Here is a 13,246-nt window from a genome sequence, read left to right as displayed (position 1 = left end):
TGTATTTTTGATCTTCCAGGTACGTCTTAGGTGACATATCGATGTTCGAAGGTGATGGATGAAAAAATAGCAGAACTTTCTTGGTTACCTTTATATTTTAGAAGAAGTAGCCGAAGATTTTTTAGTCTAAAGTGGTATTAATTTTTTTTATTTATTCTGTGGAACATGTGGTTGCTTAGTGAGTTGGGAGGTCGAGCGTATAAATACGGTTTATGTTAAGGGGGAGGGAGAACTTTATTTTTGATCATCATGACGAACTTTACCTGTCTAAGGTATCTGAGCACGGGTTCCTCGTTTGCTGACACCTTTTCAGAAGCAAGGATTGCGTGAGCTTTTCCAACAGATGATGACGCTGTTAGAAGAGGATGAAGAGGATTTTTGAGATTATCTGGAAATCATGGATGAAACGTGGATATATCAGTATGATTCGGAGACCAAAAACATGAGCATGCAGTGGAAGCATGCCGATTCCCCTTTCCAAAAAGGCAAGGGTGAAAAAGTCAGGGGAAAAGTCATGCTGTCCGTCTTTTGGGATTCTCGTGGGGTAATCCTCACAGATTACCTTGCAAAAGGACAAACCGTGACTGGGAAGTACTACATCAATCTCCTGGACAAATAGCGCGATGCTGTGAAAACGAAACGCCGCGGGATGCTCTCGAAAGGCGTTCTTCTCCTAGCTGACATTACACTAGCTCATTCATCTCAAGTTGCTGTCGACAAAGCAAGGGCGTGTGGCCTCTAGGTATTGCAGCATCCGACTTATTCTTGCGACCTCGCACCCACTGATTTTTTTTTTGTTTCCTCAAATGAAGAATCTGTTGCGTGGTCGCCATTTTGACAACACAGATGACGTCATTCATGAGGTGAAAGAGTAGTTTCAAGCACAATGTGCAGATTTCTACAATGATGGTATTCGTAAAGTGAAAGAACACTGGGAGAAATGTGTAGATCTGGCTGGTGATTACATAGAGAGGGGGCTAACAAGTACTTCACAACAATCCTTCTAACATGATTTTTTTACTATGATAATTAAAACTTTATGATATCTTCTCGTACATCGAAAAAAATTTTTTAGAGGGTTCTATAACGGTAATAACGTTAGACTGACGGGGTAATGCACATTCGAAGGACCTACCTTTGTGTCGAATACTAGTCATCATATGACGTATTTCGAACAAGCAGAAACAAGTTATGAAAAAAATTAAAAATTTGACTTTTTTTGAATGAACTTTATGCTTAGATAAATATCACTTCTAATTACGTACAAAACGTTCTTGGAATTACATAATTTTAAGCAATGTTGAAACTTTAACAGTTTTTACTATATTTCCAGAACGGTTTGAGATATCAAATTGCTATAAAGCTATTGTGCTCTTAAGAACTATTGAAAACCATCTATGCAATTAGGCCAGATACTTTATCCAAGCAGTTTCTGGAAATAAATGCTTTTGAAAAAAGTCAAGTTTTCAATTCGTCGTAAACATTGTTCGCATTTATTCGAAATCCGCCATACCAGGATGAAAGTATTAGAAACTAAGTATGTTGGATGCGCATTGCCCAGTCTGTCTCATTTATGATATTTCTGCTGTAGAGGCCAGCAAAATTTCGATGTTTGTAATACTGTGGCGCTCTTACTTTACCACACTCATGACACGTGTGATATTGTTAGTTTTCGTTTAACATGTAGATTTGAAACATGCAATAACCTGACGTAGAGGTATATTTGAAACATGCAATAACATGACGTAGAACCGTTTGAACAAATATAACTTGATGTTGGGCTGGCAACACTATAAATTTAATGGTAGTACAAAGTATGCCAAACAATGCCCCTCTGCCGATACTTGCATGGTACAAAATTTTTTGTCTATTAATTTAAAAGTTACAAAGGTGTATCAAGATATATGATCTACCCTGAATACAAATAAACGCACATACACACATACATTATCTCATAGAGCATATAATCACGCTAGATCCTAGCCATAATAGCTAAATACACGGTTCTGATTGGTTGGAGTTATCTGTTTCTCGCCACGTAGCATATATATAGCAAAACATCAAAAGCCGAATGCTATCGACCCTCGTAGCCGACCATACAAGCGAGTGGGCTAGTACTGAAAATCGCTTTTAGCCTGGGGCTCAAACCGTGATTCAAACCCGACCCAAGGAAAGTTTCTTTATTTTTTAAATTTTCATAACACTTTTTCTATTAAAATAAGATGAAAATAATACTCATTTGTCCTTGTACGTAATATATAATGAATAATGGTGCTTTTTTCCAACATTTACCTAGAGATTAATGATAGCCCTTATAAACAATGACGTTATGAACCTATAAAAGAGTACGAAGTGTGGCCGTCGGTAAGCAAGAGGTTGTAGGGATTTAATAGGAAGATAGAGAGGGGGAGGTGCCGAAGATAGCATATTGGGAAGGACATTGCACACTGAACTTTATTGATTTTTAAAAAATGATTTACTTACCACTCGAAACATAGCTGAGCGAGCATCAGCGAGCAAAGGGGGTTAGAAGCCCTGCAGGGACGACTCACTCAGGAGAGTAATGCTCCCGGAAGTACGTTTTTTTCGCGCGCTACTCTAGCCAGCTGTTTTACGCGCTATCCTAGTTGTTTTAAGTTGGCCACGAAATTTATATCATGGAGTATAAGGGGAACAAAACGAGCCCTGCTGGGCTTCTAACCCGTTCCTACTACTACTACTACTTATCTGCAAAATAGTAAGTAAATCACTTTTTTGAGTATTATTTTCATAATATTTTAATTTAAAAAGTGTCATAAAATTGTAAAAAAATGTAAAAAGAACTTTCCTCGGGCCGGGTTTGAACTGACGCCAAAAGAGATTTTCATTACTAGCATATAGCGCTAGTGCACTCAGCCACGAAAACCGACAAGAACAATTATTTGATTTCTGCTATTTGAATGCAACATGGCAAGAAATGGATAACGCCAACCAATCAGAACTGTTTTTCGTTCCTACTTCCGGGAGCATTACTCTCCTGAGCTAGTCCTCTGCAGGGCTAGTTCTATTCCACCTTTGCCCCCATGATAATACCACGTGACATTACGTCACACTCGGGTGGTGCAACTTCTATGTAAATCTAACCTCACTCTCTTCCTTGTGACAGTTGGCTAGGGTAGCACTCTCTTCCTTAAAACATTGTCTAGGGTAGCACGTGAAAAAAATACATGCCATCATAGACCTTGATTAAGAATCACAGTACATAAATTGTAAGTTTATCTTCTTATTCTTGAGTAACATAGACATGAACCCTATTTAGAAATCATTTCTCACAAACTTACTATCGTTTCTTTTCCCCTCAACAACTTCCCAACAAATATAGTGAAAGTTGAAAAAAATCAACACTTCATATATCATTTACATCTCTGTTTTTAAAAAGCAGAATAGTCAAGTATTCTCAAGCTTATTACAACACAGGTGTCCTTTGATGAAATCATAATAGGGAGGGAAACCCGTGAACGAATTGTTTGAATAATAAACTGTCTTATCTGGTTATCAGAGCAAATAAAATAATGTCAATAATTAACTTTGCAAGCTTTATAAATAGTAATGTATATATATAAATGTTCTTTCGCAACACTAGTGGTAAAAGAATGAATTTCAAGTACATTAGATGCACTACAATATCTAGAAACTTGCTAACTAAAATTCCCAAAGGAAAGAAGATTGAAGATGTAAATCTACTAATCAACTTAAAGCAGTCAATTGAACGTAATAACTCCTGAAGATTGAGACTTCCTGGGAAAGTTTATCTTATATTTCGTTTAATTGAGACTATTATCTTCCTTTCGTCTCTTTCCAGTGTTTACTTCCCACAGCTAAACTACCAATAGTGGGAAAATATGAATCTTAAATTCAATTTTCCTATAGTGTGAAGATATATTTCAACAATTAATGGAGATCATCATTACGCAACAAAATCTCAAAAAATTATTTACATATATTTTCTGCTTTCATAAACTGAAGTGTACCTATATAATTTCTGCACTTTATATACACACTATAAAGAAGAAATATTTTTTCCGGAAAATGTTTTAAACTTTCTCTCATAATTTCTAGCTGTGACAAGAATTGCAAAGAATAAATAATTGCTTATATGCTCATATTGAAGGGTTTTGAGTTCGACTCTGGTGTCATTTCATTTTCCGTTTGAGGTAAAGAGAGAAATACTATCCGATATAAGAGAGTTGTTTCAGGAAAGTCATGGCTTTCAATCAATCTATATAATTGCTTTTTAGTCTCCTCGATAATATTGAAGTGAAACATCTAGAGATCCTACCAATTTTACCTCTTCATTTCTGTGAAAATGTAACAAACTTACTTGACTTGTCACGGCAAAAAGTAAATACAGAAATATAAATTAAATTAAAACATCTGGCATTGGAAAAACGTCTGATGTTTCGGTTAACACGGGCTGGTAACAACTGCAACGCCGGGATTTAGGCGGTGGTATATTAGTACAAGCTCTGTACTACATGAGAAGCAGTAAAACAGCAGTGGGCAGTGAACTGAGATCACCAGTTCATAGTCTAAACCAAGTGACCTCTTCTGATTTCCAAATGGGGGAAAATTGTTGGCGCTTGGTTATATGGTGCGAGCTAGACGAAAGTTGCTACCTTGTTGGGAGTGTCGCGAAGGGCAGCGTTCAAGTTGATGATGGCCTTCAAAAGTCACGAAAATACCACATCGGCGAAGATAAACAGTGGTCGGAAGAAAATCTTCAGGTCCCGCCGACCATTAATGTGGATTATCAGTCAAGACCAATGTATGACTGCGGTGTAAATGACGGTGGAATTCTAGCAGTGTCTTCTACAGTCTTTGTTGACAATCACAGTCCATCGTGATTTATATGTCTTTACATACGTATGTCGGATTGGGTCGCACAAACAAAATCGCTGATAACGGACAATAACGCTTTATAACACAACGCAATAGTGCCGAGAGCATTCAACATAGACTCTGATGACTGGATATGTGATATGGTTAAATGAATGATCATTCACCTTATTTATATGTGGTGAACGTCCAATGAAGTGTATGATTCGCAGCGTCTCCGCATGACGGAAGCTCCGTGACTTTGTGGAGGCAATATCCTCGTTTTTAGTGCCTTCTGTGCTGACGCTAACCAGTCGTGTCACTGCCCTGATTATATTGCCATTTTAAAGAAACTATGTGCAGCCTATGGTCAAAGATGTTGTATCCTGGCAATGGTGCCTTATTTCAGGATCATAATGCACCATTCACATTGCTGAAGCTGTTGCGGCATGACACGAAATTCGAACATCTTATATGAGCAACTTATTGAAGAACCTTCAGTCTTTTTTTTTTCATTCTCGGTCAAACATCTAAAAAACACTGAAACAAGTGTTCAATTACGTATTTTAAATATGAAATCCAAATACCAACTTTCTTGTCTCTAACTTTAAAAGATACAGATATATTGATACCTTATTGGCATAATTGTAACGCCGCCCCTTTATAGTGTTTGTCCAGAAAGTAATGAGACTGATCATCACAAGACGTTCTAGTCGTCAAGAGCGCATCCTTCACGAGCGGAATTGATGCTACCCGGACCAGTAGCCTTGAGCTCTGGTAAAGCAAAGGTCGCTTATTGTGCGAGAAACAAAGACGAGATTTTTGGAAGCTCAAAACGCAGCTTTCGTTTGTGAAACAATACACTATTAATCAAGTTTGAAAGACACTTATCACAATTAAGAAGGCCTACCAGGACCAAGCCCTGTCAAGAGTTCAGGTTCTCCGTTGCGACGGAGATTACAAGAACGGACGGGCAATCGTCAAAGAAGATGAACTTTCTGGACGTCCTTACACAAGTTGTGTGAATAAAAATTTCATGAAAGTGAAGGAACATCTGGATCAAGACCATCGTTTGGGGGTCACAGTGATAATCAAGAAACTGAAAATACCCAAAACAGTGGTGAATGTAATTCTAAGTGAAAATTTGAACATATCCACGATTTGTACAAAGTTGGTGACAAAAGTCCTGCATGACGAATAAAAAAAAAAGAACCACATGACATTTCCCATCAAATGTTGATGTAAGTGTAGAGTGAAATGGATGTTTTAGACAAAGTAATAACAGGTGACAAAACATGGATGTTCCAATATGACCTTGAAAGCAAGTGCAAAAGTACGGAGTGGTACACCAAAGAGTCCCAGAGCCCCAAAAGGATAAGGATTCCAAGTCCAGTATCCAGACAATGCTCATTGTCTTCTTTGACAAGAAAAGAACAGTACATAAAGAATTTCTGCCTTAGGTGAATATTGTCAACGACGCTTGCTACATGGAAGTACTTGAATGCTTGCTAAAGGGAGTCAATCGAGTCCGACAGGAGATTACCAAATTCTGGAAGCTCTGTCACGATAACGCGTCGAGTAACACCGCGTTCTTGTGACTCGATGTGTTATCACTGGCTAGAATCGGCTTTAGTATGTTGTCGTAGCCATTGTACAGTCCTGACATGAGCACAGTGGACATTTTTGTATTCTCGAACCTGAAAACAAGCTTCAAAGGTTGTCATTTTGACGATGTTATGGCCATCCAAGCAGCAATGATTGTGTTGTGGGATTGTTGGATTCAGCCTTCCAGGAGGTGTGGAAATCTTGTGTCGATAGCCAAGGAGAGTATTACAAAGAATTACAACAAGTTGTACCAAACGAATCAATAAATTTTATTTCATGTACCCAGTCTTATTAGTTTCAGGACAAACCCTGTATTTTCCCAACTCCTTTTCTTCCAGGATTGAAGAAAAACTCTGAAGCTCTGAGATTAATTATTTTTAATGAAAAGTCTGAGTAACAAATTTCACGTGTCTTCCGTTAAGGGATTCTGAGATGAACATCTTAGAATAATTGAGACCCCCATTCTCCCTTCCAAGTCGAATTTACAAAAATTCTTCCTTAATGGTATTTTACGTTACAAATCCTACGTACTGTTCAAATTTCCAGTTTGTAGCTGGGTGCGTTGCAGTCATTCACTTTTTCATTCAGTCAGTCAGAATTTCTTATTATACTAGTATCGGTATATAGAGACACTGTTACGAGGTGTGCTGTAAACTACTACTTAAAAATGCTAGTGTTCCGATACAAAATTCTGAAGAAAATACTTTTCTATGGTTAAATTGCTATCTTTGATCGTTTATTTTAACAGCTGTTTGAAGAACTACCTCGGAAACCGTTGTTCAGAATGCCTTAACACTACTTCAGGACTTCAGTTGACACAAATCCCTCACAAAGCATCTTATTTTATATGTGTCGGAGTAAGAAGAAGACATTAGGTGTTAAATCTGTTGAGTACGAGTAATGATACATAGATTCGTTTTATCGAACTCATTGATGACCTCTGGAAACAAATTGTTGTCTATCACTGAGCATTTAGATCTTTAAAGTTATGATTGCCACATGTCCGGCCTATCCAAAGGAACAAGCAATCATTCGCTTGGCAATATTCCTGTGCCTTTCCAAATTGTAATAATCCTTTAAGACAATTATAACACCCTATGCTTTTACATGAAAACAACGATTTTTATGAGATGGGGACACAATATATATGGTTCAATATCGATTAAGATGCTGCATTGAAGAGAATAAATGTAAATAGGCGATATTACCACATATAAATTTCAGTTACAAAAACTGTAAGAGATTCAATAAGTACAAATACAATACACAAGGGACAAGATTATCACTTACAACATTTTCAAAGTATCGACAGGAGCCTTCTCTTGAGGAAAAAATAGCTTCCATAACTGAAAATAATATACTATGCAATTTTACTGGTAAAATGTAGAAAGGTTTTGTACAGTTCATACTGATAGGCAGTTATGGCATATGTAAAAACAAGATGACTGAGGATATTGAAAATGAGCCCACATTAGGATTTGACGCATTGAATTCATTAAGCATTCGGTAAAATGTTTTTGTGATAGTCTTAAACACACCAAGCAAAACATGACTTCACCAGCTTCTTCATTCGTTGAATGTTTACTGGCACTCGACCTATTTTACTGTTTTATTTCCACGTTCTATCTCTCCTCAAAATCATCAATTTCCTGCATGCTGAATTGTGGCTTGAAGCAAACATAATTGTTATTGTGTTTTCCCCATTTTTGTATCTCCTACTTTTCAGATGTATCTATGAAAACGAAGCTTTTCCCTCCCTTTTGCCTGTCATGTGGGCTCATTGATTGCCACATGTGCTTTAGGTAGATTTAGGTAGAGCAGTAGCGAAGGGTGATAGTATCAACAGGATAGGCCCAATGTTCTACTACTACTACTATTACTACTACTACTACTACTACTACTACTACTACTACTACTACTACTACTAATAATAATAATAATAATAATAATAATAATAATAATAATAAAATGAAACAAATTAGACAAATATTTTACTACAGAAACACAAGAAGACAAATTCACATAAATTTAACGTAATTGTAGTTCATGAATAGCACTTATTCGATCCGAATCTCAATTTTCATAATGAAATTCACATATGTGACTCATAGCTCATCTTAATTCGCCGTAATCCAGTTTAATTGTTTCAATTGGGAGTGATTGGGTAGGGAAGATGGATTATCACATCATCTGCACTGGGGATCCCATGGTACAATTTGTACCATAAGGGGTGTTTCATTGTACATTGCGTTATAACTCTCCTATTTGAGCTTTTTCGTCCGTTTTTTTTTTCAAGTCCAGAGGCATTGCAGAAGACATTACGGATGGTTTCACACCTTCCTGCGTCGAGACATAGGAGGTGATGACGTCAGAAGTCTAAAATTTATATTTTCGTGTAATACTTTTTGGGGGGGTTAATGTACAGTATTTTTGGCGGACTTATTTTTACACGTAGAAGATTGAAATTTTGCACAAGCATGCAGTCCACCGAGTAGTATTTATCAGATTTTTTCTCAGATTTCTGCGTTAAAACAGGGGGGAATCCAGAGGGTCAAAAAGTTGAAAAAAGGGATATTTTTACCCAAAAATCCCGTTTTTCCTCATTTTCCTGCCTTAGATACATGATAGAGACAAGTGAATGGTACCGCCTGAAAGGCAGTTCTATTCGGAAGAGAATGATGTGCGACACATGACCCTAGGGTAATTTGGGAAGTGTCAGGGAATTTTTATCTAAATATATTTCAGTATAGGGGAATTTTGGACATTTTCGGTACTATTTTTGTGCTGGCTTATTTTTGCACCTAGAAGATTGAAATTGTGCACAAACATTCAGTCCACCGAGTAGTATTTACCAGATATTTTTTTCAGATTTCCTCGTTAAAACAGGGTTTACAGAGGGGCTAAACGTTGAAAAAAGAAAATTTTTACCAAAAAATCCCTTTCACGGGATTTTCCCGCCTTAGATACATAATGAGGACAAGTGGATGGTACCGCCTGAAAGGCCGTTCTATTCTGAAGAGAATGATGGGCGAAACATGACCCTAGGGTAATTAGGGATGTCTCAGGGAATGTTTAAACATTTTCCCTCTGTATACGGGAATATGGGACAATGTCTGTATATTTTTTTTTGGCGGGCTTACTTTTGCACCTGGAAATTGGAATTGTGCATAAACATTCAGCCCACCGAGTAGTATTTACCAGATTTTTTTCAGATCTCTGCGTTAAAACAGGGGAGGTCCAGGGAGGCTAAAAGGGGAAAAAAGGATATTTAGACCCCAAAAAATCCCGTTTCTCCTCATTTTCCCGCCTTAGATACATGATGGAGACACGTGAGTCATACCGCCTGAAAGGCAGTTCTATTCTGAAGAGAATGATGAGCGAAACATGACAATAGGGTAATTAGGGATGTCTCAGGAAATCTTTTACCTGAGATCATGGTGTTTTACGGTAATTTGGGGCATGGTGGGAATTCCTGATAAAATTTCTCCCGCTATTGGTATTCAAGATAGAAACTTTAAATGTGGCACCCACATTCAGTATACCAAGTACTATTTATCAGATTTTTTTAGATGGCTACGTTCACACAGGGTCGCTCCAGGGGGGCCCAAAGTGCGAGAAATAAAATTTTCCCTCCGAAATTTTCCCTTTGACATCATTTTTCCGGTAAATGGTAAATGGTATGAGCATGCAAGTGGTATCATTTGAAGGCCAGTTCCATTCTGAAGAGAATGAGGTATGAACCATGATCCTAGGATAAATAGTGACGATGCAGTAGCTGCTTGACTGAAAGTCTAAAAAAATAACCCCAAAATCCCGGATCTCTTAAGGGTTAAGTCTACTTGTACTGAAACAAACGCTGCTTTTAAAATTTCGTCTTTAATTATAGTGTTCAAAACACATGACAAGCATTCAATAAAGTCATTTTGTATGTCACTTAATTCCCCTTTAAAAGCAGAATCATACTTAAATATTTTTTCATATGCTGCTCTTTATATGTCAGCAACTCCAAATAACTTTTTGTACCAATTCATGCAGAACTCTCTTGCCTTATGTTTGTTCTATTTTCAACACAGGCGTTGGTCTTCGTTCCTTAATAACAAATTAATTTTCAAAAGACCACTCACATAGAATATTCTTTAATAGGAAATATATTATGTTAATATTCTCCACTTACTGACATTTTTTTTCTCATTCATTTTTACAAATGTAAGAAAATAAATGTCACTCACAATATCTCAAAAACATACAGGACCTTATGCAGAGTCGTTTTGACGTATGTTTAGCTTGATACTAAAGGCCTGACTACAGTAGGAAACATGTTAGTCGAACTCTTCAGTATGACACTAATCATGCGTCAGAACGATTCTGCATAAGGCCCACACTCTCTACTCAATTCTAATGAACTCAACGAATCTGATTTCGTACAAGTTTGCATCAACGTAATGGAATAAAAGGGCATTAGTTTGCGATAATAGGCGTAGCACCTTTAGAATTGCTTTTCCAGCTTTTGCGTAGCGTTAGAGTTCGCAAAATTAAGCAAAGTTGGTACGAAATGGGGCCCTACGTTCCTTTGTACTTTACTTGTTTGACATATCTAAGGTCTCGAGAGAAATGCTTTATGTAGAAACAAAATCGATAAGCGCTGAGGCCGGTCTCTTTCGCAGGTTATTAACAACACGCTCTCTCGCGTGATTTTCTGAGTAGCTTGGGGGTAGTTCTACTGCCGCCTGAGACACTGATCGGTGAGCCTCCCAGCAGTGGTGCTAACAATGATTTCTTTAACAAACAATATTTTTTTCAACTTAGAAAACTATTATACATTCTGTGCAACGAAAGTGAATTAATTATAAATTATAATTTTTGAATGGGTAGACCGGGCCTCAGGGCCTCTTACGACTCTTCGCCACTGAGGTAGAGGCAGGGCAACTACTGGTGAGAATTTCTTTTAAGTGCCGGGAGTAGCCAACATCTCATACACTGAGGCCGTAGAAGAATTATCGTGTGGCAAGATGTCAGCAGTAGAGCTGCACAATGGGGTTAGGTCTACATCTCTCTCAGTAACTAATGCTAGCACAAATTCAGTTTCATAAAAAACACATTTTTGTTGAAGGGCACATTTGAGTCACAGAAAATCCTGACATTATATTTTTAAGAGTGGCAGCAAGCAGAGCCGTAGCTAGAGATTTCTGCGCCCGGGGCGAAGTAGAATTCAGCGCCCCTACACTCACTTTAGCTATCATTATATATATATATATATATATATATATATATATATATATATATATATATATATATATATATATATATATATATAGATAGATAGATAGATAGATAGATAGATAGATAGATAGAAATAGATATAGATATATATATATATATATAGATATATAAGAAAAGCAGCTTTTGTTGTTACGCTGAATTTTTATTAATCTTCTTGGAAAGACCATTACAACAACCAAAAGCGATCATTATATATCCTTTTCCAAATAAGAGCTGTTTTCGAGAGTCTTATTTTGGACTTTTTGTTAAACTTGACAAAACTACCTTTGGTTGTATACAAATTCGCTAGGAGAACAGTTATGGAAAGTTACTACTATTTACAACATTTCATACTATTGATAAGAAATGAAATTTTAATACATTAAAAACTACGTGCTTTTAAATTGTTCCAAATGGGTGACAGTATTAATTTCCAGTAATAATTGTAAACTTTTTTAATTTTATTCTGTATGTGACCACATCAATAGTATGTTAATTTCGATCCCTTAACGGTAAAAAATATTTTGTGAAATGTAAGGAAATTCAGAAGGATCCTTCTTTGTGAATTTCTAAATATTGATCGAGGGAGGTGAAGAATATGTTCAATGTTTGTACTTAAAATGCAAAACATACTTTGGCTACTACATATGTCTGAAATTATAGTAATTACTTAATTTCTTAATGAATGAAAGTTCCGAATTTAAGGTACTTATTATTAATTAACATATTAAAATACACTAACACGTACATATATGAAGAATGTGTGTACTTATGTTTTGTATGTATGTAGATAGATAAAAACATCACACTAGACACGCATACACAAAATGATATGGTGCCGATATAAAAAGTTGATGAAAAATGACCTCAATAAATTCCTCCAAATTGGAAGCATTTGATATGTCAGTGGAATTTTAAAATAAATAATTGGTAGTGATTAGTGTGTGTAAAAAAGTCGAACTTCGTCGGGCTAAGTTCTGATCTCTTAAGCCCTTATTCTACAACTGCTTGAAGTTCGAAAATGTTATTGTTCCCCTCGCTTACTTTTATTTTTAATATTCCCGCGCAAACAGCAGCTTGAATGTGTCTCTTCACTCTTCTCACTTTCATACCTTCATTCTCAACGTCGCACAGTGGGGCCAAACCAGGCAATTCTTAGCAAAAACTCGAAGAATGAAGTAAAAGATTGACTTGATATAATTTGCTATAATGAAACCTTAATAGTGTACACATAAGATAGTGTGCAGGAAAAGAAGTGATAGCTATTTACAATGAATTCATGGGACGTGTAAATTTGGTTATCGACCGAAGCAGGAAAGGTGCTGCTTAGTGACAGAAGATAGGAAATTGACTTTGAATGTGACTATTCCTACATTGCGTGTGGATATTCCGGGACTGGTAAACATGGTGACACGACCGACATGTATGTATCGTTTTGTATATTTAGAATGTTGAGGTAATGTGTAATCAATAATCATATTTGGAATGATGTTAATATCAGTATCATATCCCTATGGTAATCCCCTAC

The sequence above is a fragment of the Thermobia domestica genome, chromosome 10, assembly GCF_964235325.1.
Source record: "Thermobia domestica chromosome 10, izTheDome1.hap1.1, whole genome shotgun sequence".
NCBI lineage: Eukaryota > Metazoa > Arthropoda > Insecta > Zygentoma > Lepismatidae > Thermobia > Thermobia domestica.
This window is presented reverse-complemented; position numbering follows the sequence as displayed.